This window comes from Ictidomys tridecemlineatus, chromosome 8, assembly GCF_052094955.1.
Source record: "Ictidomys tridecemlineatus isolate mIctTri1 chromosome 8, mIctTri1.hap1, whole genome shotgun sequence".
In the NCBI taxonomy this organism is placed as follows: domain Eukaryota; kingdom Metazoa; phylum Chordata; class Mammalia; order Rodentia; family Sciuridae; genus Ictidomys; species Ictidomys tridecemlineatus.
Window position 1 is genome coordinate 148,209,184 of NC_135484.1, and position 26,239 is coordinate 148,235,422.

The window sequence follows — 26,239 nt, forward strand, 5'->3', positions numbered from 1 at the left end:
AAAGAAATATAACCCATGAGCCAAGTAGCTTCACTAAATATTTATCACAGTATAACATTGCTGCATTCTGAAAGTTTCCGGCTCTGCTGCAATTTCACGTTCGGGTCCATTTGTTACTCCACTGTGTTTCAGCAGAAAGCTTAAAGCATGTTGATTCTAGTTCAGATCATAAAAGAGCCTGGGAGGAAAGTTCAAAGTAACCTCAAGCATCATGACTTCATGTTCAAAAGATCTTTCTCATGTTAATAACACTTAAATCTTTGCCTCTGTCTGACTCACAAGCCCCAGACTGAAGTTCTGCCCCATCAGGTCTGCCAGCCAGGTGAGGTGAGTCCTCCACTGTCCCAGGCAGAGCACACGGCCTTCGCCTGCAGTGGGGGCAGTCTGTCAAACATGGACAAACCCCATGAGAAACTAAAACAGGCGAGGAGGAGGAAGAAACTCCCAGCCCCAATTCCTCAATAGGAACCCAGAGAAAATTCGTGAAATCTCAGAGACAGTACTCTGGATGTCTTTTCGATCAGTAGGAATTCCAAAGCCAAGGTTTCAGAGGTCGGGTTCTTTTCTAGCATGTTCAGCAAGGAAGGAATTCATTCCAGTGTTTGTCCCTGGGAGATGCACTACACCATCCACCCCAGGATCTAAATACACCAACAGAGCAAGCAGCCCACGAAGAGGGTGTCGACTATATACAATCTGCAAATTCTGACAGGACAACCATGCCATGGCTCCCTTAGATCTGCTGGACACAGGACTCCTCTAGAGCCTTCCTAAGTATGAGAGCTGAGTTTTCTGTTTATTCAGGCTGCCAAGCTGCTATTTACTACCCCACTCCTGCATGTTTTCATTCCAGGGAGTGTGATTGTTAATTTGTTATTGCGAGTTTCCTAAGGAGTCAAAACATCCAGGGAGAAGCCTGAACTACACACAGCAATAAAGGCTAGAAAATGCCTCCACAACATGGAAATGACTCACTGCTGAAGAGATGGAGGCTTAAGGAACATTCTCCCATTCAAGTTAGGGTGAATGTGTTCAGAGGAAAGGAAAAAATAAATAAATAAATAAATAAACAGTCGATCCAGTTTTCACATCAGAAACCAAATTTTGAAAATCATCTTCTTTGAAATAGTTTGTAACTCTCCCTTTCTGGAACCTGCAAGGTCAAGCATCACTGGTACCCATGTGCTTATCTGGCCAGTACCTACTTCTCCGTTCTCTCCTCAGATGGTATTTATGCTCGGATAAGGGAATCAGCCCCAAACAGGGTGACTCCATGTATTCCAACATTTCCTGCATCATTTAAAAACGGGGGAGGCATCCGGTAAGTCTAACCATTTATAAAAGAAGACTCTCGGTAAGTACAGATCTTTTTAACTGGTTCAGAGTCAAGGACACAAGAAGCACCTGCATGTACAGGAATGAGAGATAAACACTTGCTAAACAGAAGCAGCTGAAGTTCCCTTTCCTATAGTAAGCCACATACATTTTCCTTCAAATAAAACAGAATTCGATCACCATATTAAGATGAAACCCTGCGAAAGAGCTTCCTTCATCTGGGAATGTTAAATAGGGGGTTCCCAGCTCTGCCCACTAAGGTGAGGCGATTCTAATGCAAACCTTAGTGGACTGGTAAGCTAAAACACTTAGGTCCAAGCCCTCCGTGAGGATGAAGCCAATTATCATCTTTAAATGCAAATTAGTGAGACCTCCTGAACCTGATTATGTATGACACAGAATAACTTCTTAACAGGTCCTACCGCAGGTGGGTCTCCCATGAGTTCAAGCCACATACAGCGAAATTAGACACCGAACATGCTCCCTCCTTGAACTAGACAAGTATTACAAAAGCAAATTTTTTTTTCTAGAAAGTAATAACTGAAAAAAAAAAATAGTGACTATTACCAAAAAAATCCTTCTCAATGAATTCTTGGCTCTGGGGGTATAGTATGTTCAAAAATGGTGTAAACCTAAATAAGTGGCCAGATCTATTTTCTGTCCCCCAAGAAATTAAGGTAATTAAGTAAATTAAATCAGTAAATTCAAAACCTTTCGTAATTTAAAAAAATTTTTTCAACTATAAGTAAATACAATACAATGAGATGCATTAAATGTGATAAAAGAGCAATTATTGGGGGATTTATATATAGTTATTAGGGGAAAGGAATAAAACACAAAATAATTCCAAATTGGCATTTCATGCTCAAAATACCATCCACTATCTCTTTCAATTTTCTTAATATTTTACACACACACACACACACACACACACAAACACACACACACACTCAGTAAACAGGGTTCAAACAAGAAATCTAATATAAGAAGTGATTATAAATCACATTTTAATAAATTGAGTTTTAAATCTCTTAATTACTTATGGAACATTTTGAAAATGATCAATAAATTACTTAATGGATAGACTAGGAGAGCTTATATAGTTATATATTAGATAATTCTATATCAATGTTATACATAATATAATGCATGCAAGGCATCAATCCCGGGGCATTTTACATGTTAAGCACACACTCTCCTATGGAGCCACACCCCAGTCCCACAAACAGAGATAACTTCCCCAATCCTAGATCTTCCTTCTTACCCATCCACAATTGTCAGCACCCATATGCCTGGAATCTTGCCCTAAATACTTCACAAATACATTGGAAAATGCCAGTGGAGATTAACACCACAATAATAGTAGGTAGAGTGTCAAAAGCACTTACTGTATGTCTGCACCCTTCTAAGAGTCTTATAGAGGTTGACCTATTTAGTCCTTATGTTGGTTACCATCTCCTCCGGGAGGAAGAAACTGGCATGCATAAGTGGTGGGGCTGGGTCTTGAACCACAGCCCTGGTACAAGGGGACTTGGCCAAGCAGCAGGTGGTGGGGCTGGGCCTTGAACCACAGCCCCGGTACACTCTGCCAGGGCAGACACAGTGCAAACCCCAGACACCAGCAGCACCTTCAGAACAGCATGGCACCCTCTTTCCCACTACCCCGTTTTGACAATTTTGAGTTCTTTTGACTATGTAATCCTAAAGGCTGTTAGGGATCCTTTTTAAATCTTGTTTTTTAAAATTTTTAATTGACATGGTTATTTTACATATTTACGGAATACAGAGGTCTTTTCTCATCATATAACTGCTGAGGATTCTTAAGGTGCTGTCCCAACCCCAGGGCAGCTTCCAAAAGCGCTGACCCACAAGGAGGGTTCTTTGAGAACCGGGTGATCCCAATACCAGGGACTGCTGAGAAATCCTGGGACAAACCCAGCCACAGTGTGATAACAGCCTCTCTGGCAGCTAAGAATGGATTTTGAAAACATCCTCCTTTCTGTACAAAGTATCTGGTCACATAGTTTGTTATCAGCAGCACCAGGATTCAAAATTGTGACCTCTGTCTTTTCTCTCGTGTGCCCTATTCTCCCAAGGTATATATTTATGTGTCTTGCAAAGCAGCCAAATGGAAACTTCCAAAGGAGCCTCCTATGGGGCTAGCAGTGAATGAATAACGGCTGGATTGAGAAAGCAAAGAGAAAGTGAGTCATAGATATTGCGTTAAATATATAAGCTTTCTCTGGCTTTCTTTGAAATGTTTTCTAATCTAAACTCAGAGTTGTTGGCTTTGTATTTACTGCAGCTGGGACTCTGGAGCCAAGCTCCAAATACCATTCAAAGCCTGTATTCTTTTGCTCAAATTTTAAGCACTGCAATCAATGTGCAGTACCTATGAAGGTCCTTTTGACAACAATGCAATTGAAATGAGGCAATAAGTGAAATGACTTAACCAGAGAGAAGTGGTTTAGCCCCATGTTGCAACCTAGCTAACCCTCAGGGAGGTCTCAGAGTGGGGGCACCTACCAGCACCTGGTTTATCAAGACCTCACAGCCCCACACTGTTGGTGTGGAGTTTGACTACCACTAACCAAAAAGTTCCTCCTTTCAACTATCAGAAGCAATGGGCACATTTCATCTTCTCCTATGGATTCTGGCCCTCCCAACTGAGCCCTGACATATTAGAGAAGGAAAAAGAGCTGTGAACATAAATCACACAGGGTATATATCTGGCACACGGTAGCAATGGCATAAATATTGTTGAACTTCCTCCCTTTCTCCCCAATGAGTGAAAAACCCCTTGGATCATCTCAAAGACTGAACAAGGCTAAAAAGATAATTTTTCAATGAGTAACTCAGACTTCCTTTTGCAAAATGAAATTCAGTGTCTGCCTATGGAATGTAATTTGTTAGTGCTTGATTATAATTTAAATTGTGAAATTATAAATAAAAATCCCTTCACAGGTAGAGTTTCTAGAAAATGTATGAACACACATTGTCCAAAGTTAAAAAGTAAATCAGTGAATATATAGAAAAGATATAAACATTTATACTATAAGCATAATATAAATTTTTATATTATATAAACGTAATATAATATTTATGTACATATGAATACTTATATATATGTAAACTCTACAAACTGCAGTGAGATCACGCTGCCTTAGGAGCCGCGGGAGCCAGGACCCGTCACCATCAGCTCCTCCCATGAGCACATGAGAAAGGCATTCTCAGCCACAGTTCCTTCCTAATAAAACTTTCCTTCAAGTTCTCCCTTTGTTGCGAACTTCAGTCACTGCCTTCCCACCGGCTGTACACAACCGCACATATCTTTCAAAAGCTAATTGAAGCATAGAGAAGTTAAACACGATTTATTCAAGGTCAAATCTGAAGGCACTGGAAAAGCCATAAACACAGCCGTGCCTCCACTCAGTGTTCTGGATGCCGGGCCAACCTGCAGGGCCAAGTGTTGACTTTTGATTGTTGTCTTCAAAATTTTCCTGGGGTATTTAAAAACAGCTCATGTGGACAAGATAGAGGGAGGACGTTTTTAACAAATTTTATTAACATTGCACAATTTCACATTCCTGGACGTAGCACGGGTGCCAATTCGTTTTTAACATATGCATTTGAAGTTCCCTCAAAGGCAACTGGATGCCTGACTCAGGCACCTATGAATGGAAAGGGGTTCAGTAGCCCACACTAGACCTTATTTTTTTCCTATTAAATGCAACTGAATCACAATGCATAGTAAGCAGTTTGTGCCGAAAGAAACATTCTGCGTGGCCCAGCTGCACGGAACTGCCCTAGACCCCATTCTAAGACCCACATGGACAGTGTCAGAGGAGGTGAAAAGAGGACCAGTTCAAGACGCATTCGGGGTAAAGAACACCAGAAGTGCTGAGCTCCGCTGAGAAATGAGGGCACCAGAATTGTTAAAAAAAAAAAAAAAAAAAAAAAAATTCACAAGCATGTGCAGATTAGACAGATAACAAGAGGGATTTTTTTTTCTTTCTTTCTTATAAAAACAGAGGTCATTCCTCTTGCTTTCAGGAGGACCTTGAAAAACCACCCAGAACAGCCAAGAGCTGCAAAGCTTTGAGGGCCTGGCAAAGACAGCAGGAGAAACCTAATCCCAGCGTCCTCTGTGCTTTTCTTTCTGTCCCACACTCAAAGACTACCTGATTAAACCAAGGGACATTTATTTTTCTGGTATCTCCATATCATGAAATCGTGTTGGCTGTTTTCTTCTCTGCCTCTGTCTCCCATCTACCCTCCACCCCACCTACACTGGCATATTCTCTGTGGTCAAAGACTCTGTTTCGGTATTAGTGTTCAATATACCAAATGTCAAGTAAACACTCTACACATTTCCTGTGCTATTTAAAGCATCCTAAGCAATTATTTGCTCTAAAGTATTAAACTGTAAATTTTCTTAGCTGGCGCCAATTCCTATAGCAATAGCTGTCACAGAACAGCACTCAGAATTCTCAAATGCAGGTTTTAAATCAGCAACACTCTTGGGGCTACATTTGCCAAGGTTTTCCTAGTTTCCATATTTTTATGGCATGTTTTTCAGACAACGGACAAACCGCAACAAAGTGTCATATGCAGCTCTTTTTATTCCCTTCTGGAAGCTTAATAGGCACACTGCTTCAACATCGATTCCTCTCTAAGCAGAAAGACATGAGGCAGAAGATAAAAATAGACACATACTCACACTTCAACCTCTCTGTGATACTACTTACTATTACAGGCCCAAATCACAAAAACATCACTGCATTTGATAAACTCCAGATCACAGAGCCAGCTCACCAAAGGGTCCCCCAACTCCGGCTCTAGGAAGGGCACGGGCTATATTTGCACATAGGAATGCACACAGCACTAGAAAAATACTAGCAACCAAGGCACACATGTGTGAATGTGGATGTTTAAATGACTCCACATACATTCATACACATAAGACTTTAAGTGCTTTTATGTTTAAATAGATCCGGTTCTCCTCCATCTTTTAAAATCCATGTATATTTTCATAATTATGTGGAATTAATATAAAATAGTCCTAACTTCCAAATAGCTTAGACTATTAAATTGCCTCCTCCTACTACAGACTAATGTGGTCCTTGGAAAGACTTTCATACAACAGTACAATTTGCAACCAAAACAAAACAAAACAAAAAAACTCTTATTAGAAAATTTAAAAAGCAGTGAATTATTTGAATATATTTTCCAACCGATGAAAGAATGCTATTATTCCTGCCAGGCCAGAATGCTTTTTGATTTTCACACACTCCGCCAGGTATTACTACTTGCTGAAAGACTGCATTAAAATATTAAGGACAACAAGGTTATATCATCTTAACAGGTTCCATTCAGTGCCGTTCGATTGTGTTACCCAATGCTGTCGCATTGGTTATGAGAATACACTGTGTCCTTAAGTCACACTACTTAAAACTGTGTCTATAGAACTAATTCTGGTGGATCATGACCTTCCAAGCTTGTGAGAGGTCTATCAGCACCATAACAGAAAATCACATTTTATTTGAAACAGGATGTGTCTGTCCCCTTGAATGAGGCAAAATCCCTGTGGCCTCACCAAGAACTCCCTGCACTAGCAGCCTTACAGCACCTTAACCACCAAGCCACATCCCCAGCCCTTTTTATTATTTTATATTTAGAGACAGGGTCTCACTAAGTTGTTTAGGGCCTTGCTAAGTTGCTGAGGCTGGCTGTGAACTTGCAATCCTCCTGCCTCAGCCTCCCAAGCTGCTGGGATTACAGGCCTGTGCCACCACACCCAGCATCTTTTGAAAGCATTTCTTCTTTGTATCTCCTCCACCTCCCCCCACCCCAAACCCTTGGTGACAAAAAAACAGGGAAGAGGCCTGAAAGATGACAAAATAGGAGAAGAGAGGAGAAAAAGAAAGGGAATGTATATATTGATCTGATTAGCATGCACTTTTGTTAAAGAGGTTCTTTTTTTTTTTTTTAAAGAGAGAGAGAGAATTTTTTTATATTTATTTTTTAGTTTTCAGCGGACACAACATCTTTGTTTGTATGTGGTGCTGAGGATCGAACCCGGGCCGCACGCATGCCAGGCGAGCGTCTACCGCTTGAGCCACATCCCCAGCCTGAAAGATGTTCTTAAATATAATTTTTCTAGTGGTTATGCGCACGTACGCCCATGTACGTGGTATTGGGAATTGAACCCAGGGGTGCTTTACCATTAAGCTACATGATTTTATTTTGAGACAAGGCCGATAAGCTGCCCAGGCTGGCCTAGAACCTGTGATCTTCCGCCTCAGCCTCCTCCTGTGGCCCTGGGGTTCTAAGGTGAAAAGAAGACTGACAGATCAAGGGAAGGCTACACAGGGACATTCGGTTTGTGGTCATTCAAAACTCTGGGTGGAGAACTAAGGAAATGTTCACTGAATCTTTATTCTCCATAACTCACATTTATCTTGTGAGTCTGCTTTTGTACATACTCAATTTTTTTTTAAACTCAATATTTAGTAAAAACAGTTTTTGAAAACAATAGGGTAAGTCTTACAATGACACCAGGCGGTCAGTTCATAAAGAGCCTGGGGGCTGAGGTTAAAATGTCAAGAGTTGAGCCACAGGCCCAGCCCTTCCTGGCTCCGTGACCTTGGGCAAACTGCTAACCCAGTTACCTTATCTGTGAAGTGGAGATAATGACCAGCGATCTCGGCTTACTGTGAGGATTAAGTGATTAGTACAATGACCCACACATCTTAAATCCTCAGCAAGCCAGCCACTATCATTACTAAAAGTACAGTTCTAGGCACTATGACCTTTCTTAAGCATGTATGCTGTATACCTTGTGTTTTCAACCACAAATCGGGTAAATAAATATTTGTTGGCAATGATCTATTCACAAAAACATCAACCATTAAATTCTGCATTTTTTTTTTTTTAAGGGAAACATCAGAAGTCAATGTCCAGAAGATGCTCCAATGGACAGAAGAGTTCCATGGGAACTATGTTGCATGGGAAATCTAACAGTTCCAAGGGAAAATGTGAAGAACTTGCGCCTTCAAGTGCCCTTTCTGGGGAATCACGTTGATACAGATGATGTCAGCTTGTCTTGGAAAAGACTGAATTTGTCTAAGAGCAGAATTCTGTCTTGGGATGGATGGCAAGCACCATCCAGCAGTAACCTAAACAAAAACATGTATCATCTACTCTTATGTGATCCAGAGCTCACAGAATATACATTAACTCCTAACATCATCCACTGACAGAGAGCAACAATGAGCACTTATCTCTTGTTAAAATGTGTCCTTCAAATAACACAGGAAAGGAAGTGGCAGATGAGTTTGTTTGAAGCCATGAGCCACAAGTTATTCAACTCTCTGGTTCCCTCTAGCACACTAGCCTCCTCCCACATGGCAGGCTTACAAGAAATGAATAGGGCTGCGTGTAAGAGGAGGAAGTTGGACCGAGAGATGTTTGGGGCCCTCCTGATTTTAAATTTCATGAATGACAAACCGCCTAGCTAACCAAGCTAACGGCAATAGCTACACTCAGGAATTCACTGAGACATTAACAATGAAATTGATTGAAGCCATTCCTCCTTCCTTAATTTCCATGAATGTGAGCATGGTCAATCCACAGCTCTTGATTTCAGTGCTTAATTCTATTATTAGAGCATTAAGAATAGGCCTACCCTCTAAATCTCAGGAAACATAAAGAAACTGACAACCCGGAGAAACAGATACCTTTCGGAGCCAGAAGAATCAAAGTAAGACATTTCTTTTTCCTTCCCTGCCTCCCCCCACCCACCCCCATTAATAATTCCTAATCTCCCTTCAGGGTATTTATTGGGCATTAGTTATTATTTAATAGAACAGTTCTCCTGGGAGAGAGAAACCAACCTAAAATAAGCATTTTCTAAGGATAAGAAGAGATCACTGCAACAGAGAAAATACCAGAAGGCATAATCTTTCTATCACATAACAATTTGAATATTATAAAACAAAAACATATTTTAAAGTCATATCCCAACTGTAAAACTGGCCAAAGTGAATAGATTTTATGAGACACTGATCACTGCTAAGAAAAAAAAAAAAAAGTCCAAGTTGAAGAATAGGATTCCTCTCCAAACAGTCACTCACAATCTGAATCTGATGTATATTCTAGGCATAAATCCCCTCTCCAGGGAGCAGAAACTCCAAACCTGCCACATTCCAAGTTGGAAAGATTCGTCAGTATTCCGTGTCTATTAAGAACAGCTCCTGAAAGCCATTAGCAAAGGTAAGTTGTAAGTGGAGAATCAAAAGACAGAAAGACTTCAACATCACATCATGTCTCTTTCATTTTCTAATGAAACCCAGGCCAAGAGGAAAACTTCCAGCTCATGACAACAGCAAGAGCAAAATCGTTGCTCCTTACAGAAACTGGCAAATAAAGAATACACAAAACACCTGGAGATGCCTTCCTGTTTCCTGGCCAGAGACTATTTAAAAATAAAAGTAGCTAACAGTCAAATCTTCAGAGCCATGAATTACACGCAGACACACAGACCCCCTCACACAAGAGAGCAAGCCTGATGCTATTTAAACATCATGAGATATTTTCCTAACCAGGCACAGATGGATGTACGGACTTCTCTGCCAACCGCCGGGTTCAGAAAATTCCCTCTATTTTTAATTATTTGGTTCAGAGGACCCGTTTGTGATTAACTTCTGTGTTGGAGGGCTAAGCAAGCAAGGTTCCTGACCCAGAGCAAAGAACACAGAGAGAAGCTTAATTATTTTTAAACAGCTAGTGTAATAAAGCATGTGTAGGGACAACTCATTTGTCAAAGACCCATTGGTCGCTGTTACAGTTGGAAGTTGTACAGTGGAGCAGGAGAACAGAAAAACCCAACAGAGGTTTAGTGATTACTGCGAGGTCGAAATGAAGTTCTTCATGACAACTAGATTTTCCTCCTCGGGAAATAACAACGGAACGAGAGATGGAGGAAGAAATCAATAGTGTGGTCAAGACTGGTCCCAGCACCAGGAGTTTCAGTTTTGAGCAGGAGCAGTGAATGGATGCCAGCAGCTTCAGCACAGGAAATGGACTCGGATGCAAGGAGAAGTTGGTCAGGAAACTCAAACCATAGCTTCAGAGTCACACGCTGGAATTGCTGAGCAAGATGAAATCCCAGAAGGAGGACAGAGAGAGAAACGATGGCCCAGCGATGAGAGGTAAGAAGAATGAACAGAATGGAACCTTCCTACATTTTTATGAGCTGGGAATCCTTTTTTTTAAAGTAGTTTCCAAGTAAGAAAACAATAAACTCAAGTCGTGAATTATTATAAACAAGAAAGGAAATGAAACACAGGCACACGGGGCTGAAGCTTGAAGACAGAACGGGGATACAACCTAGCAGACCTTTATTCCCAGAGAAGCTTTCTCTTGATTGGCAACCGTAGAATGTTAAGATATTCTGCATTTGAGTCCTTAATGGCATTTGGGGAAATTCAGAGTCTACAGAACCACAGGCCACTGAGAGCCAAAATTTCAGGAGTAATAGTCAGTGCTAAAAATGACACTTGCTGTGAGTCCAGGTTCAGTGCCAGGATGATTTGGGAGATTTGAAACACGCACACACACACACACACAAAAAAAAAAAAAACAAAAAAAAAACCCTACTTTTTCTTCCAGAGGTTCAGAATGGAGAACCAAATCACAATATCCCTTGCAGGGGGCCTTAATTCTGAAGTTCAGCTCCTTAAACCATGAACGCTGGCCACTGACTCTTGGCTGAGTTGGTTGACATGGCAAGACCCTTAGAAGGACATTCATATTTGTGGATAATTAAGAAATTTCAGTAATTGGAAGCAATTCTAGAAGCCCTCGTGAGAAGAAGAAAAAAGATAATCTGTTCCAGAGAGACCAAAATAAAGTTGAATATATATCATATATATATGGATATATATATATGGATATATAATTTTTTCCTCTTCTATTATGCAAATAGGTGAATTATGTGTATGGGTGTGTGTTGGCAAAAGACTAGAATATTTTTTTAAAGAACTCGTTTTTTAAAAAGCACATCTACAACTCCCAGTATTTATAGCTGCAAATGGCTTCATATTCCCCACCTGGTATTACTGCAGGCTCTGGCCATGGCCTAGAAATGTTTATATTTCATTTAGAAATGTTTCTATTTGCTGTAACACTTGCCACTGTAATGGGATCTGACCTGTGTCTTTGTCAATAAAACAATCCTAGAAGATATGTAAACAGGAATTCAATTTTCTTTAAGTCCCAAAATTCAAAAATATGGTTGTCAGAACAAGGGTTGCTTTCTGTGGACTCCTCTAGTTAAATGAAAGCCATTCAACTTGAATCAATTGCTGCCTCCTTTCTCCAATACACAGCAGATTTATATTTCAGAAGGTTTTTGACAGAGAACAAAATGTTACTGAAATATCTCCTCCATTCCTTTTGGTCCTACATAACATTCCACGGCTGCACTCCCAACAAGGGGCATAGATTTGTCAGCTTCTGTTTCTACTTGTTCTATTCTAGTTTGTCTCTGTTGCAAATTTTCTGTTTTTGACCCTTTCCTGACAAAACATGAACATATACACCTTTTGGTTGTCTTACAACTTGCAATGAAGAAAAACAAAACTTTGCATTTTTTATTCTGTACCACCTTTAAGCACCCATAACTTTTTAAAATAAGCCCTGCTATTTAAATCAGCAATAGAACATTTTAAAAAAAAAAATGTCTGCTTATGTAAACACGAGAAATCCGGGGAGAGAATGCTTCCAATCCAACAATCCACACATTCCTACACAAAACCAATCACTGGCATATTTAAAAGCTTGATCTGTGGGGAGAGACAGGCTGGAACTAGCAGGAACAAGCCTGTGCAAGGTGAATTTATCCTCCACTCCCTCTACTGCAGGTCACCTCAGGATATGGCCCTGGGTAACCGCCAAGATGGAAAGAATGGATGGATGCCTTGTTTCTAGTGGACTGGTGCAGAGACTCCCCAAGAGCTCAAGAAGGAAGCATGCTCTGCCCGTGGCAAGCGCAGGGTGGCTGTAAGCTGATCAAGCAGCACATTTAACAGCAGCTTCCTGGCCATTAGTGACTAAGCCTGCACCAGCTCAGAACCGGTCCAAAACAGGCTTCTGACCAGGAGACAGCTAAAACACTGGCTCTCAGGGACGAGGTCCAAAAGGAGGTCTCGGAAGCTGGGTGTCATCCACTAGGGTAGCCCAGAATAAATGGTGATACAGTTTGCCTCCTGGAAAGTTCATTAAGACTTGGAACAGCAAAGACACCAAATCCGAAGGGCTTCCAACGAAGATCTTGGGGCAAGAAGAGATGTCCACCAGCACTTTCGGTCTGGGACCTGTCAGAGAGAAACATCCTTAGCTACTCCATGGCCAAACAAAACTCCCCGCTGGGCGGACTGTCCTTGATGGCTGGGAGCAAGCTGAAAAGAGATGGAGAGGGGATGCCTAAGAGAGAGAGAGAGAGGGAGACAGAGAGATCGCCTTGGTCTCCTTTGCAACATTGCTCCTGAGGATATCGGGTAAGCCTAGCTTCTTCGGTCAACACCAAAAGTGAATCAGAGGCCAACTCTTTCTGCAACTAACAGCATGGTCACCAGGCAGCTGTTACTTCTGCAAAGAAGGAGGAGGCTTCTCAACAGCTCTAGACTCTGGTGTCAAGGGCTGAACAGTGTTTTCCCAAGATGAGCCACTCAGTGTGGAAGAGCAGTAGACACTTGACTATCAGGGCCGCCATTCATGTTCTCTGCAGATGTGAATGCTCTGCGCTGTCCCCTGCTGCCCAGCGGTTGGAAGGCTGGCTCCCAGCTTCCTCTACCCACCACTTCCCTAGCATCCAGCAGGAAAGCAAGGAGGACGAGACAGATAGGGACCTGACCTGACTATCTTCCCACCCTCCAGATGGCATCTGATTTCAAGATTCCATATACAAGATCAATTTAGTCCCCTGACATTTCTGACCTTGCCGACATGGGTGCATTAAAGGAGATAAAGCTCTAAGAAGTGCAACCTTAAAGGTACAGTGGCTGCTGCGAAAGGAGACTCACTCTCCACCTACCCCTCACATTTAGTTGTAAGCACTCCAAACCCATCTGACATCCAAACTTATAATGAAATGTGTCCAGGGTAACCATGAATGGCTTACACCAAGGGGCTGGACCCCTGTATTTCTTCATCTTCCCAGGCCAAGATGGAAATTGCCCTGTTGAGCTAGTTTAAAAAAAGAAACAAAGACAAGGTTTTTGTTTGTTTTCTCTTTATGAACCCAGAGATACCGCTGGAGACATTCCTGGAGTATGTGGACTGTCCAGGAGATGGGAAAGAGAGATAAATGACAAGTCAGAAAGCCAGGGTGACAGTACTGATGATCTAGCCACTGGGACCCAGTAACTCAGTCTCAGAACTCCTAGGTTCTATTTTCTCTTAGAAAACGAGGAGGCTACGCCCTACGCACAGAGTCTCTATGACTATCCACTGCAACGATTTGGCAGGCACTTGAATTCTGAGAGGTGCTATTATCAGTCGAGGTGGGCCCACGACACACTAGTCGCTGCACATGGTCTAGATGACTGTGGAGTTTAAGGCTGTAGTTACTAAATCAGAGGCTCAGGCTGCAAAACGCAATCACGAGACAAGGGTAGTTTTGACTAGTCCTCTAAGAGAAACAGGAAACAGGGGACTTTCATCCCAGTGGAGTCTTTGAAGACCCTGGACATTTAAAATGGGAAAGTTAAAATTTTTTTTTTCTTTTCTTTTTTTCTTTCTTTTTTTTTAAAAAAAAAAAAAAACCAAAAACAAAAACAAAAAAACAGAATCATTTCCTGAGACTTCAGGGCCAAGAGTTGACTTCAGTGCACCACTTAGAGAAAGAAACTTTGAGATTAGTCAGGTCACCAAATGTTCTCTGCCCAGCAGGATAGCAAACAGCCAGTGTTTGTTCATTTCCATAGATTAATGGCCCTCTCTCCAGGGTTCAAAGACATGTGAAGTGTGAATTCCAGAGTCTTGTCTGGGGAGGGCCCTGAAACTACTGGTAAGACCCCATTCAAGGTCACGTGCGGAAACCTATTTTTCTTCCTTTCAGTGTTGCTTATTGCTCCTGTGTGCCTATGCTAATCTCGAGGATGATTGAAATAGATCTACAGTTTCTGGGAGGGGAAAAAAAAAACCCATATCTTCCTCCTTTTATATCTGTTTATTCAGACTGTTAAAATAGTACTGTTCGTGGATGATGCTGAGATGGGAAAAAAATACAACTTGTTCTTTCTGAAGAGTAGAGAAAGGTACAAAGGGTTAGAGAGACTTAAATAGAACAGGGAAGACAAAATAAAACACCAAAATTTGGGCTTCGAGGCTATCACCATATGTCCTTCAGATGCCATGGAAAGCCAGGTTTTAGGGAAGGAGGATTTTAAATAAACAAACAGAACCTCTTTGCCAGTGTCAATACGGTCATCGATAAACTTGTTTCATATACCTAGGACGATTCAGAAACAGGAAAAAAAAGCCAAACTAAACTGCTGTCTCCTGGAGAGTATCAGACCAGGCACCAGGAGGCAGCATCCACGGGGAAAAGGCTCGTTCCCATGTCCCACCCCATGTCCCAGGTAAAGGGTGTCTCCCCAGGAGTCCCAGGGTGGGGTTGTAGGGACCCAGGAGGCTACAAGGGTGAGGCAGAGATGGAGCCTGGGAAAGGGGAAGAGAAAGCCAAACAAAATTCACGCCACCTCCTTTCTTCCTGCCACTCGGAACCTTCCAGAGCACAAGGAGATGAAGAGGACTGTCGGGCACGTCCCCCTGGATGCTGCAGCCAAGGAGGGAACAGGGCCTCGGTTTCTTCATGTCCCACTGCCGTTTCCACACCTGCTGAACCTCCAACAGGGTCCGACATATGGTCCCTCACACCAGCCACCACAACTGGACACCCCTTACCTGCCCAAGGTGTCCTCCAATGGGCAACTCCCACACAAACCCACACCAGACAGAGAGGTGGCTGGTCAGTCCCATTCCTTATGGGCAGTGTCATGCAGAGCAGAGGTTTGGGTCCCCTACCCCTTTCCTAGGGTTCCCTTTCCCACATGGTACTTCACCCACACCTCAGCAGCCTGGTTCAGAACACTTCCTTTCTTCCAGAAAAAACGTGGGATAGTTATCTCCCCAGGAACTTTCTCCTAAGTGGAAGGGTAGGATCTCAGGAGAACTTCAGGAGACCACTCAAGGTCAGAGAACAGATTTTAGAAATGAAAACCTCAAATTCATTCATTTGTCCAACATGGTAAGCTGGGCTTCTAAGAATCATCACACAATTGAAATTCAACAGGATTTTTTTTTTTTCAATACGAAGATAGTTTTAGACGACCAAAAATAAAGCCATTTTTTTTCCTGCATTGAACTTCAGCAATAGCAGTGTCTCTGTGGTCATGTGTGTAGCATGATAAAGCTCTAAACCGAGCAGATCCAGCATTCCATTGCAGAGAGCTTTTGTTCCACAAAATTCATCCCTGGGCCTCTCTTTACCTGAGCACAGCTTTTTCAACATTTCCATCACTTTTATCACACACTGTCATGGTGCATGAAGCCTCTCCAACAAGCATGTCATTTCTCATTCCTCCATGGTGGTCCACTAGACCCCACAGGGATCCCAGGCCACAACTGCATAAGTCATAAGTCATTACAGGGGTTCCCACCGAATCTGTAAGCCGAAATTCTGCATGCAAGGGAAATGCCCATATTTATTGCAGTGTGACTGTATGCCAAACGCTGAGAAGAGCAGCAACAGGGAAGAGACCCTCCTATCACTGAGCTGGGCAAAGGCTTCATAAAGAAGTTACGGAAGGGGACAATGGGGACCATGGGAGTCTGGAACTGGCTGCAAGTAATGGAGCCCAAGGAGGGGACTCTAAGCTGAGACTTAAGAAGCAGGGAGAGGAAGGGGACATGGCACATCTAAAAGCTGGGACACAAGAGAATACGGCACTTCACAGAGGAAATAAGGACAGAGATGGAGTGGATATAGGGCAATGCACATGACAGGGCCGGAGCAATAGCAAAGTCCCCCCAAACAGGGAGCCAGGTTAAGGACTGGGCCATAAAACACCAGGGCAGGAAGTAGGGAGGACCCAGGTGGAAACATATTTCTGATATTCAGAAATGTTCATTCTGGCTTCAGAGAGGGGACTGGGTTGAACCAGGACGGGGTACCTACAGAGAGACCGTGGAGGAGGCAGGTACGGCACATGCCAAGCCACCCTGCCTGGCTCAGCCACGAGCCCAGGTTGAGACTTTGAAGCCAGGCTTCCCCTAAACTTGATGCCCAGGAAAGGGCTCCCAACCTCCTGCCCAAGAGCGCTCTCCAGGGATGAGCTGCGCCAGGGTGAGGAGTGGGGTTGTATCACCCTGCAGCACCCTCTGTGACCCAACATGGGTGGAAACCAAAGCCAAGCAGCTTGTCCCTGCGCAGGGCCCCCCTGTGGGGAGCGGGACTGTGTGAAGAAGTGAAGCCTCCCGCCCAGGGTCCTGGAGTGAAGGCTGACACCAAGGCTTTGAAATTCGCGCCCAACATGGCAGACTTCTCCCAGGGGCAGGAGGCTGCCAAACCCCGTTCCCTGGGCAGGACTCCCTGGGATACAGGGACCCGCAGTGGAGGGCAGAGAACCCCAGCGCTGGACAGAGGAGATGGACAGCCAGGGAGCTGGCTCACGGGGGTAAGGGTCAAAGAGTGAAGAGCAGGTGGGAGGAGAAGGAAAAGGGGCCCTTGAAGATAGAGGACAGGAGATCTGCTCTCAGCAAAGCCAACCTGGTAAAGAACCTGGAGATGGTCCTTCTACTCCTTCCTTCCAGGGTGGCCCAGCACACAATCTCAAGAGAAGAGAGATCCCTCACCTAAAAACCTGAACTTTCATCCAACAAAAAGTTTTATTGAAACTTAAAAAAGAAAAAAAAAAAAAAACAGACCACAAAAATAGCAGCAGCAAATACAACTTTACAAAAAGATTAATATCTAGAACACATAAAGAGTTCAATATACATAGATTAGAAAACATCAAGACTCTCATTTGCTAATTGTGAAGAGGACAATTAGTAAATAAACAGAGATGCAAATGTTCTATCTCTGAAAGGGATCAAAGGAATGCAAATCTCAAAACCAAGGAGCATATTAAATTAGCCACCAAAAAAAAAAAAAAAGAGATAAATCCTACAATTAATCAGGTTGAAGCAAGACACGTTTCTATATCATTAGTAACAATGTAAATTGGTAGAGGCCTTTTAGAAAGCAATTCAGAGCAAACTCCTCTAACTCAGGAATACAGCATTCTGCAGTCAGCTCACCCTACATAACACCTGGGCGAACCCACCCACAGCCTTGGAACAGTAAGCAGTAAATCAAATGCCAAAACAATGTGGAACTGAAGACAGAACAACTTGATAGAATCTTTGAAGAGATCCTTTGAATGTCAAACATATTAGTTTAGGTGGCAAATGAAAACGTTTATGGGAAGTGGGAAAAAAGCAAAACTGAAAGATAAAAGAAAAAAAAAAGATACGTTTCAAATTGTCAAGAACTATAGGACAACCAAGTAAAGTGAGCAAGACTTATGGATCGGAAGACTCAAAGGGAACTTTCGTTCTGGTTGGCTTCCCTTGGTCATTATAAAGTTTGGGGAATAAATGTTAGACATTAGTAGTTCTCTCAATCCCGGGGTGGCAAGCACCCTTTTCTGTGAAGTAGATGGACTTTGCAGAGGCTGTCATATCCTGATCCTTTCCAAGGCTTAAAGGTGTATTTGGGATCCAAACCCTGCCACCATGACCAGCTACTCTCATGCTACCAACAGGGCTCCATCCTTTGTTTTTGCTGGGTTTCCTCCCAGCCCTCAAATGCTGTGGCTTCTCCTTCCATCCTGTAAGTGCACTTGTTTTCATTGTTAGAGAGGTCCCACCCTCTGCGACACCCACACTGAGCACACATGTCATCATTCCAACCATCCTGCAAGACAGGTGTCATCACCCTCCTTTAACAGATGAGGAAACTGAGGACCACAGATTCCAGAAACATGACCAAGGCCACACAGCTAAGGAGCCAGAGCTGGATTTCAAGCCCCAGTCCCCTCTGACTTCAAGCCCTTCACTTTTCCTCACCATTAAATACCACCTATGCCCCTTCTCTACCTATGAAAACAAAGTAAGACGACCAAACAACACAAGACAAAAGAACTCTCAAATGTCACCTCTTCTGTTTGCACTAGCTGCCTGAAGAAACGATTAATAATTACAATGAATCAAGAGGCATCAGTAAAGCTGCTTATAAATTAACCAAAAAGACAGATAACACTGCACACACTAATTGGAAAAGTTGATGCAGAAGAGAAAAGGTATTACCCAGAGACGAAAACCTGCACCTGCAGGTAAAACCAAATGACATCGAAAGGATTTCTACTTACAAATTAAAAGCAGAATATGGCCCTTGATACCACTGCATGGAAGAGCTGAGCTTCTGCACTGCTCTTGCAAAAAAATAATTCCACAATTAGCTGAAAGATTCTTTCCAGTTACGACGCATTCCACCTCCAAAAATAGCTGTTGTTTGGGGCAGGGCAGAGAGAAGAGCAAGAAGAGGCAGAGGAAGTATTTAGGTAGGAAACTAATAGAGATGGGCTGATAAATGATTTTAGGCACCACTTACGACTTACTCTCTAAATAATGACACAATAAGAGCTAAAGTATAAAGTCTAATTAACTACAAAACCTCACAAAGTCAAACAAGAGCAAAAGATGTTTGACAGAAGCCAAGGTCTTGGGGGAGCGGAGAGGAAAAATCACAATAAAAATCTATTCAAGGAACTGTAAAATGTCACAGGCAGAAGGAGCCCGAGAGATTCTTTCTTGCAACCTCCTCCGTATTTTCTGCAGATGGGAAACTGAGGCTCAGCAAGGTCAGAGTGGGCAGCCCAAGTCACCTGGGCTGTAAACTGTCAGTCAACTGCTTTCTTCTCAAGCGCACTCTCTCGGCAGCAGAGTCGAGAGCTACTCCATTTCGAATCATATTTTTAAAAGAGCACTGAACATTCTAGAAAGATTAAATTCCTTTTTAATAATTTTCCAATGCACGGGGGTACATGTCTGGAAAGAGGCCTGCTTTTGATTCCCCTTGGAAGACTGTACACGGCTCTGTGTGGAACCCAGGACTGAGTGAAATATGAACAGGCCACATAATGGTCCCAGTGTTTCTTCAGGAAAGCACAACAGAATTCCAGGCCGACGGTGGTGTTTCAGGAGCCCACGGTAAACTCCATCCTCGGCTCAACAAGCCCATCACTGTTAAGTAACTCATCAGAAAATAAAGAGGGAATTACCAAGGGGGAATTGCCAAGCAATTAGTTCTCTGAAGCAGATGACACACAACTGTTGTAGGGAGGAGCTTCCCGGCTAGTCATATGTCAGAGTCAGAGTCTACTAATCTGTAAATAAAAATTCATCACATATGATTACAGCTGTGATGTCGACTGGAGCTGCCAGGCAAGCGCACGGGAGCGAATCTCAAGGCCTCTTCCATTCCCAGTGTCTGTGAAGGGAGAGGCTCTGCAGGTAAATACAAAAAAAAAGAAGAAAAAAAAGAAAAAACCCGAAAAGCAACAACAACAGCGAAATTGACATCAGAAAGTCAATCCGGGGTTCCCTGTGCTGGCTGAGGAACGTGACCTTTCTTCCTCCGGACTGGACATGAGCTGGCTAAGATCCCTTCACTGGTCCAGGGAAGGGGAGAAAATGAGGCACTGGGAGAGGCAGGCAGGGGCGATGGACGATCTGTGCTTCCCACGGCCACCCCACTGCAGCCTGAGCTCCCTCCACTGCACAGTGAGGGCCACACCACCACCCAGCACAGCACAGCACACCGGAGAGAGAAAGAGTTCCTGTCTGCCAAGTCTTGCGCGCTGAGCGGTGACCCAGAGAAGCTCTTTGAAAAGTCAAAAGTTCATCGTCTCCCTGGGACTCTGGATGCCAAGCAACATCTGGAGCCAACTTAAGCCAATCCTCTGAAACAGATAAGCATATTGCCTGTGTCATCGTTTTCTCCAATTAATAATTACTGAAAGTGCGTAGGAATCTCAGGGAGGAATGAGGAAGAGGGAAAGAAATGGAGGAGACTCTACATGACAGCCTGTATCCGAAAGCCCCTGGGTGACTCTGGGTGGACAGGCAGGCAGGCCTAGAAGTGGGAAGCTCCTGGCCCAGGAACCCTTCCCCGAACCTGACCTCTGAGAGCACACTAGACCTGGGTTACGCTTCTCTAAATCTTACTCCTGGCATGCCCTGCCTTGTGTATCTGCCTGTAAGCTTCTTATAGACAGGCTCAGAGCTTGGGAGATAATCGATAGCCAAAATCAAGAGGGAAACTGGGATCCGAGCATGACCATAATGACTTAACTCCTGGGCCAACATGGGCAAGTGACTCACCCTCTCTGTGCTAGTTTTCTCATCTGTGAAATGAGGATTACCAGAGTGCCCATAAGAAAGGGCTGCAGTGATGATTCCGTGGGTGACTATTCAGAGTAATAATCGTGAACAACTGATCATCTCTGCATTCTCTTTCTCCTAATCCTCCTCTCTGAAGAAAGGTAAATCACTGCCTTGACTCTAAGCATCAGCAGGTAGTACAGAAACCCACCTTAATAACCGAGGCCAAAAAAAATCTTAGCTAACCCTCAAGTTGGCCCTAACTACAGGAACACAGACTGCTCCCTAGCACCCATGGAACCAGATCCTTCCAGCCTTCCCTCCCCTAGGAGCCATGAAACCTTAGACTAGCTTTCTCCCCGGAACTAAGGCCCACCCATTCTGTATTTCCTTACCTTCTACAAAGTATAAATTAAAAGCCAAACTGTTCAAAGAGCCATGTCTAGAAGTTTGGTGTCTCTTCCTCCCTCCCCTCTTTATACATATGTGTGTGTGTATATATATATTTTAAAGTCTGCAGAAAGCCTCTGGTAAGTCCTCTAACGTTCCAAAACACACCCATATTAATGGGATTTATCAAAGTACTGTAAACGAATTGCCACAAACGAACAATTGCTACGGAGTCAAGCTGTCTACAGCACAATGCCATTTACGCACATCACAGGAGATGAGTGAACCCACGGTGCAGAAGATCAAAGGAAACCCTGGGACTGTTGTCTCTACGTACAGGGCACCACTGAAAATCTTCTTCATGAAACTGTTTAGGGGGAAATAGAAGAATCATTTGTTTAAATGAAAACTCCCGCATGTGCTGAATTTCAAAAGCTGCGCACATCTTCACACACTCGCCTCTTAGACGCGGCTGAAATCACTTCCAGTTCCTGTGTTTTTGAAGGTCTTACAGGAATAAAGGTCTTGCTGAGATTTCATTGAGTGGCAGTTCAGCTCTTGGTTTCCAAGGTGCCCAAGCTTTGGGGGGAGGGAGGGAATCCCCACGATGCACCCACCCAGCATCCGGGCTCCTCCACCTCACCCTCTACCCCAGGTCCTGAAGAGGAGGCTCAGGTGGGCCGTGCCCTCCAGCGTCCCAGCCACCCTTCCCTCCACGCATCCCAGGTCACCGTCTGTCAGCCCTGAAATGCAGTCCTCTCCCACCTGGGTCCAGCTCTTTGCCAGACACAGGAACTCAAAGCCCAATCTCCATCATCACTTTTATTCCAATGACTCCTCCAAATTGACTGCAACCATTTTATTCCCACCCTCCCTACTGTCTGCCTGGCTCCAGAAACTCAGATATAGGCCAGCACCTGTGTTTCCACCAGGGTGGCCTGGTCAGTAACATACTGAGCACTTGCCGGTGACTTGCTGGCTGTCCTTGGGCTCCATCCATCACCTCCCACACCAATGCAATCCAGCCCCCAGAGATCAGCTCCAGTGACCCTCTTCTGCAGCCCTCCCTGGTCCCTCTTCTGAATTCCTCCCCTTTTAGACGTCCCCAGAAAGTGCAACCCACCCACTTCTGCCTTGTGTTCGTTATTTCAGAACATTCCCTCTTTCCCTGCCTGGCCATGAAGATGATAACCTGCTTCCGGCAGCTCTTACTCATTTCCATTTCTACAGCACCGTGAAGTCTTTTAAAACACACACACACACACAATATGAATAAATGAATGAATCATTTCTTTACATAGATAGTAACTGTGAACTAGTTAGGTCATAACTTGCTATAGCTGTATCATATTTATAAAATGACTAGAACCAGAAATAATTGTAATCCAGGCTTTCATTTAAAAAAAGAAAAAAACTTAATGAACATAACTGAGTACAACATGAATGATACCGTTCCCCTGCCCACATTTAGTCATCTGTCACGAGGACTGTAATGAGGCCATTATTTATGCCAAATGTTTAGATAATGCGTATAAGCTTCCTTTAAATGCAATCACAGAAAATGTCAGCTGCTAAAAATTCAAGGTGACTTTGCACTATTTTGTCAGCAATACAATATGAGTATTCATAAGACGGACTTGCTTAATAGACTAGAAACACGTGAGCCTCTTCTCCAAGAGCTGCACGTGACCCAAAGGTAGGAATTCTTGCTGGTTTCTTCACAATAAAATTCTTGAGATACTTTTTTATGACCAACGACTCTCTTTATATAAATACCACAGGTTAAAAAAAATCATTGCATATGTATTCACCCTATATGCAACGGAGCCAGATTCCCCCAAAACTGCAATGTGAGGATTTTCCTCCTGGCATCTAACTGCTAAATGGGGACACCACTGAGCAGGAAATCAACAGGAAGGCACCCACCCTTCCCATTAGCTGACACCTGTAGCCCTTAAGAAGCTTATCCCTGCAGTTACTCTACATTATTCTCTTTCCATTTAAAGAGCACCTCTCTAATCCACAGCCCATAAAATGTAATAAACCTAGTTCCATAATTCACAAGAATACAATGTCGGTGACAGCTCCCTCTCTCCTCCATCTTGTCCCCCAGAGGACTCTGCCAGCTCCCCTTTTTGAGGCTTAGTGACATAGTTACTCAGGGCTTTGTTTTCACTCAGACCACAAATGACCGTGTATGCCCACAATTCATCAGTTCATCTTATCAACAACAAAAAAAAAAAATCGTAATTTAAAAAAAAAGCAAAAACATGCATATACATCCTACCACAGTAAGGGAGTGGTGAAATCCAGAATTTACAATTTAGAAAAAAAAAAAAATAGAAGGCACACTGGCTTTGCAGAGTTGCAAATGTCGACAGGGTTGGTCCAAAGACCAAGGTCTAGGTATATTTACCTGTTCCTAGTCATGTATGGTCTGAAAAAACAAGCCCAGTATAAGCACCCTGCCCAGAGACAAGTTACCTGCTCACAGTGGAGGCTGATGTTAACAGTCCCGAGCCACTGGCCCAGCACCACTCCACCCACAGTACATCCATCATTTCCTCCATCCTCCTGGCAGCCCTGTGTGCTGTCTGCATCTTACTCACAAGGAAACTGAGGTATGGGAAGGATGCAGGGCTGGACGAGGTCAGAGCAAGGCCTCCCAATTTTAAGCCCAGATGGGCTATTTCCAGAGTTCTTGGCTCTGAGAGGCCATGGAATTCATAAGTAACTTAACTGATTTTAAGAGTAGAGAAGGAGAAATGGGGTGAATCGTTCTCAAAATGAACGTTCTCGAAGAGCAAATACCCACCTCTGGGCAAATGTGAGGTTTGGTAAAAGTAGACAGTGCTTCTCACCAACTAAGGAAACCGACCGTTCCCAAACCCGTGCAGCATCAACACCTGGAAGAGTAATGAGTTCAGGGAACCAGCAGGGAACATTTTGACTCAGGAGTTCCAGGGTGGAGCCGCAACTTCTCCCTAGGTGATTCTGCTGCCTACCCAGGCTTGGGAACCTCTGATCTAGCCTATTTCCACAGATTCCAACAGGACTGCTCCCAAGGCAAATAGAAATTGATCTCCTATTTTCTATTTCACAATCTCTCTGGGTTGCGTACACCTCTGTTGGCCATCTCCTGTTACCCCATGTCCCAGCTAGCTCTGGATTTCATTCATGGCCATACCCTCTAGTTTTCTCCTTCACGAGAACCATGAGTCATCAGCCCTCACATAACACTCTGTGCTGCATGAACCTCCAGGCCAAAAGAATTTACTGTATGTGAGGAAATCAGGAAGTTGTAAAATCCAAACAATCACAAAGAAATTCAAGATGCAAAAAAATACTAGTTGCCAATGATCAAGCAACCAGTTCTGGTTTCCCCTACATCCGGATTCTAATACAACCAAAACCTAAAGTGTGAAAACTGACACCGAAGATATCGGATAGCATAACATTTTTAATTGTCTTCAGGAAAAGTGACAATTAAAATGGTCAGGCTCAAGTCCCAAAAGGCAGCGATCTATTGTCACAAAGTCAAATACAGACTTCTTCAGGAACCAAATAATTTAAACCAAACAGAAGCCTTAATCCAAATGTATATATATATCAAAAAAAAAAATCAGAGCAATTTCTCAATTTCCCACACGGTATAGGTTGCAAAGAAAATGACATTCAACAGTCTACCCTCCGATGGAAAACAACTCTCACCTGACATGCGATGTACTTCCCTGTGGTGGCAGTGGGGGACGAGATTGCTGTGTAAGGAGGACAAACGGATCTGCAGCTTGAATGGACCACCCTGGTGACTCGGTGCACGATGCTCCTGCAAGGGTCCAGGAAGCACAGGAGAGAAGATCCAAAATGAAAAAAAAAAAAAAAACAGAATAAACTGCTTTTTTTAAAAAAAAAAGAAGTCCATTTTAGGGGCCTAAGCACTGAAATATGAAGTTTAAGAACATCAGATTTTGCAATTTGTTTTACGACCATTACACAGACACCAGCCGGCTCAAAAAGCAGATCTGGTTTCATTCCCCAAGGCTCAGAATGAAGCCAATACACAGAAAGGTCACCCCTTCAGTCGAATTAGAAGCATGGTCTCCCCAGTTGAGCCGGCCACTGTCACTGTTTTCTTTAACGATTCTAGACAAACATCTGATAAACACATGCTGATACCCACGAGGACTATCAGGTGGAAATGAAAATGGACTAAATAGTAATGAAGCCAAAGCCTAATTTTAATGTGGCATATATTATCTGTCAACAGGCAACTTGAGGAAGGATCATGGAAGAACTTAGCTGGTAGCATATGAGTCCAGTGGGTTACAGAAAAGTAGAAGATGCAGAAGAGCATTTTAACATGTGCACACGTTCTCACTAGACTTTCCACCCCAAATCACTTAATGACTGAATGTATGTCTATGTCATTTTCACTTTGCCACATGCCTCACACACGGTCAGGTAAAAATTACCCACTGTGTGATGCAAGAGTGAAGGGTGTGAATGTATGGATGAGAGAAGAAACGGATGCTCCATATACCTTCCCCTCAGGGAGCTTGGTGCCTGTAGTGGTTTTGGGGAAGTAAAGACCTATGTGTAAGAATGGAAGAAGTTGAGGGCTTGATCTACTAACTTAAAATTTATCCCTACCCATTAAAATTATATTTTTAAACACTGGTTATACCCAATTATCCACATTAGAGACAAAGAACCGGTAGCCCAGCTTGATAAAATAATCCCCAAACTAGGAAACCCTGAGCTGATTTACAGTCTTTGATTGCTGGAGCTGATCCGCACATTTGTTTAGGCTGATTTTAAATTTAGTTTGGGTTTCCTAAGCTCACGCCAGGGAACAGTAGGAAGGAGAAGGCCCAGAATTACACTGGGTGTCAGAAAGAAACTATTCTGGAGCTATGAATTTGATCTCTAATGTGAATAATCTGTAAACAGGTAAGTGAGCCAATTATCCTTGGGTACATGGCAACACATCTCAGTAGTCATGATTATTTTCATCCATACA

The 26,239-nt window shown here is 43.3% G+C and overlaps 1 protein-coding gene and 1 long non-coding RNA gene across 11 annotated transcripts in view; one reads left to right on the forward strand and one right to left on the reverse strand.

Annotated features, from left to right (window-relative positions):
* Atxn1 (ataxin 1) overlaps window positions 1–26,239 on the reverse strand; it is a 381,142-nt gene that overhangs the window by 347,926 nt on the left and 6,977 nt on the right. For 7 of the 9 annotated variants that reach the window (XM_078020573.1, XM_078020575.1, XM_078020567.1 and 4 more), the window contains exon 2: window positions 24,931–25,045. The exons of the other annotated variants lie outside the window; for them this stretch is intronic. The gene's annotated coding sequence lies outside the window, so the exon portion shown is untranslated. The remainder of the gene's footprint in view (window positions 1–24,930; window positions 25,046–26,239) is intronic. 9 annotated transcript variants of the gene reach the window in all.
* LOC144366377 (uncharacterized) lies at window positions 10,055–15,771 on the forward strand. 2 transcript variants are annotated; one of them, XR_013425460.1, is made up of 3 exons: window positions 10,125–10,547; window positions 12,261–14,981; window positions 15,134–15,771. It is a non-coding gene; the product is annotated as an uncharacterized LOC144366377 (long non-coding RNA). The 2 variants fall into 2 exon arrangements; XR_013425459.1 differs by having other exon boundaries at window positions 10,055–10,547; window positions 12,261–15,771.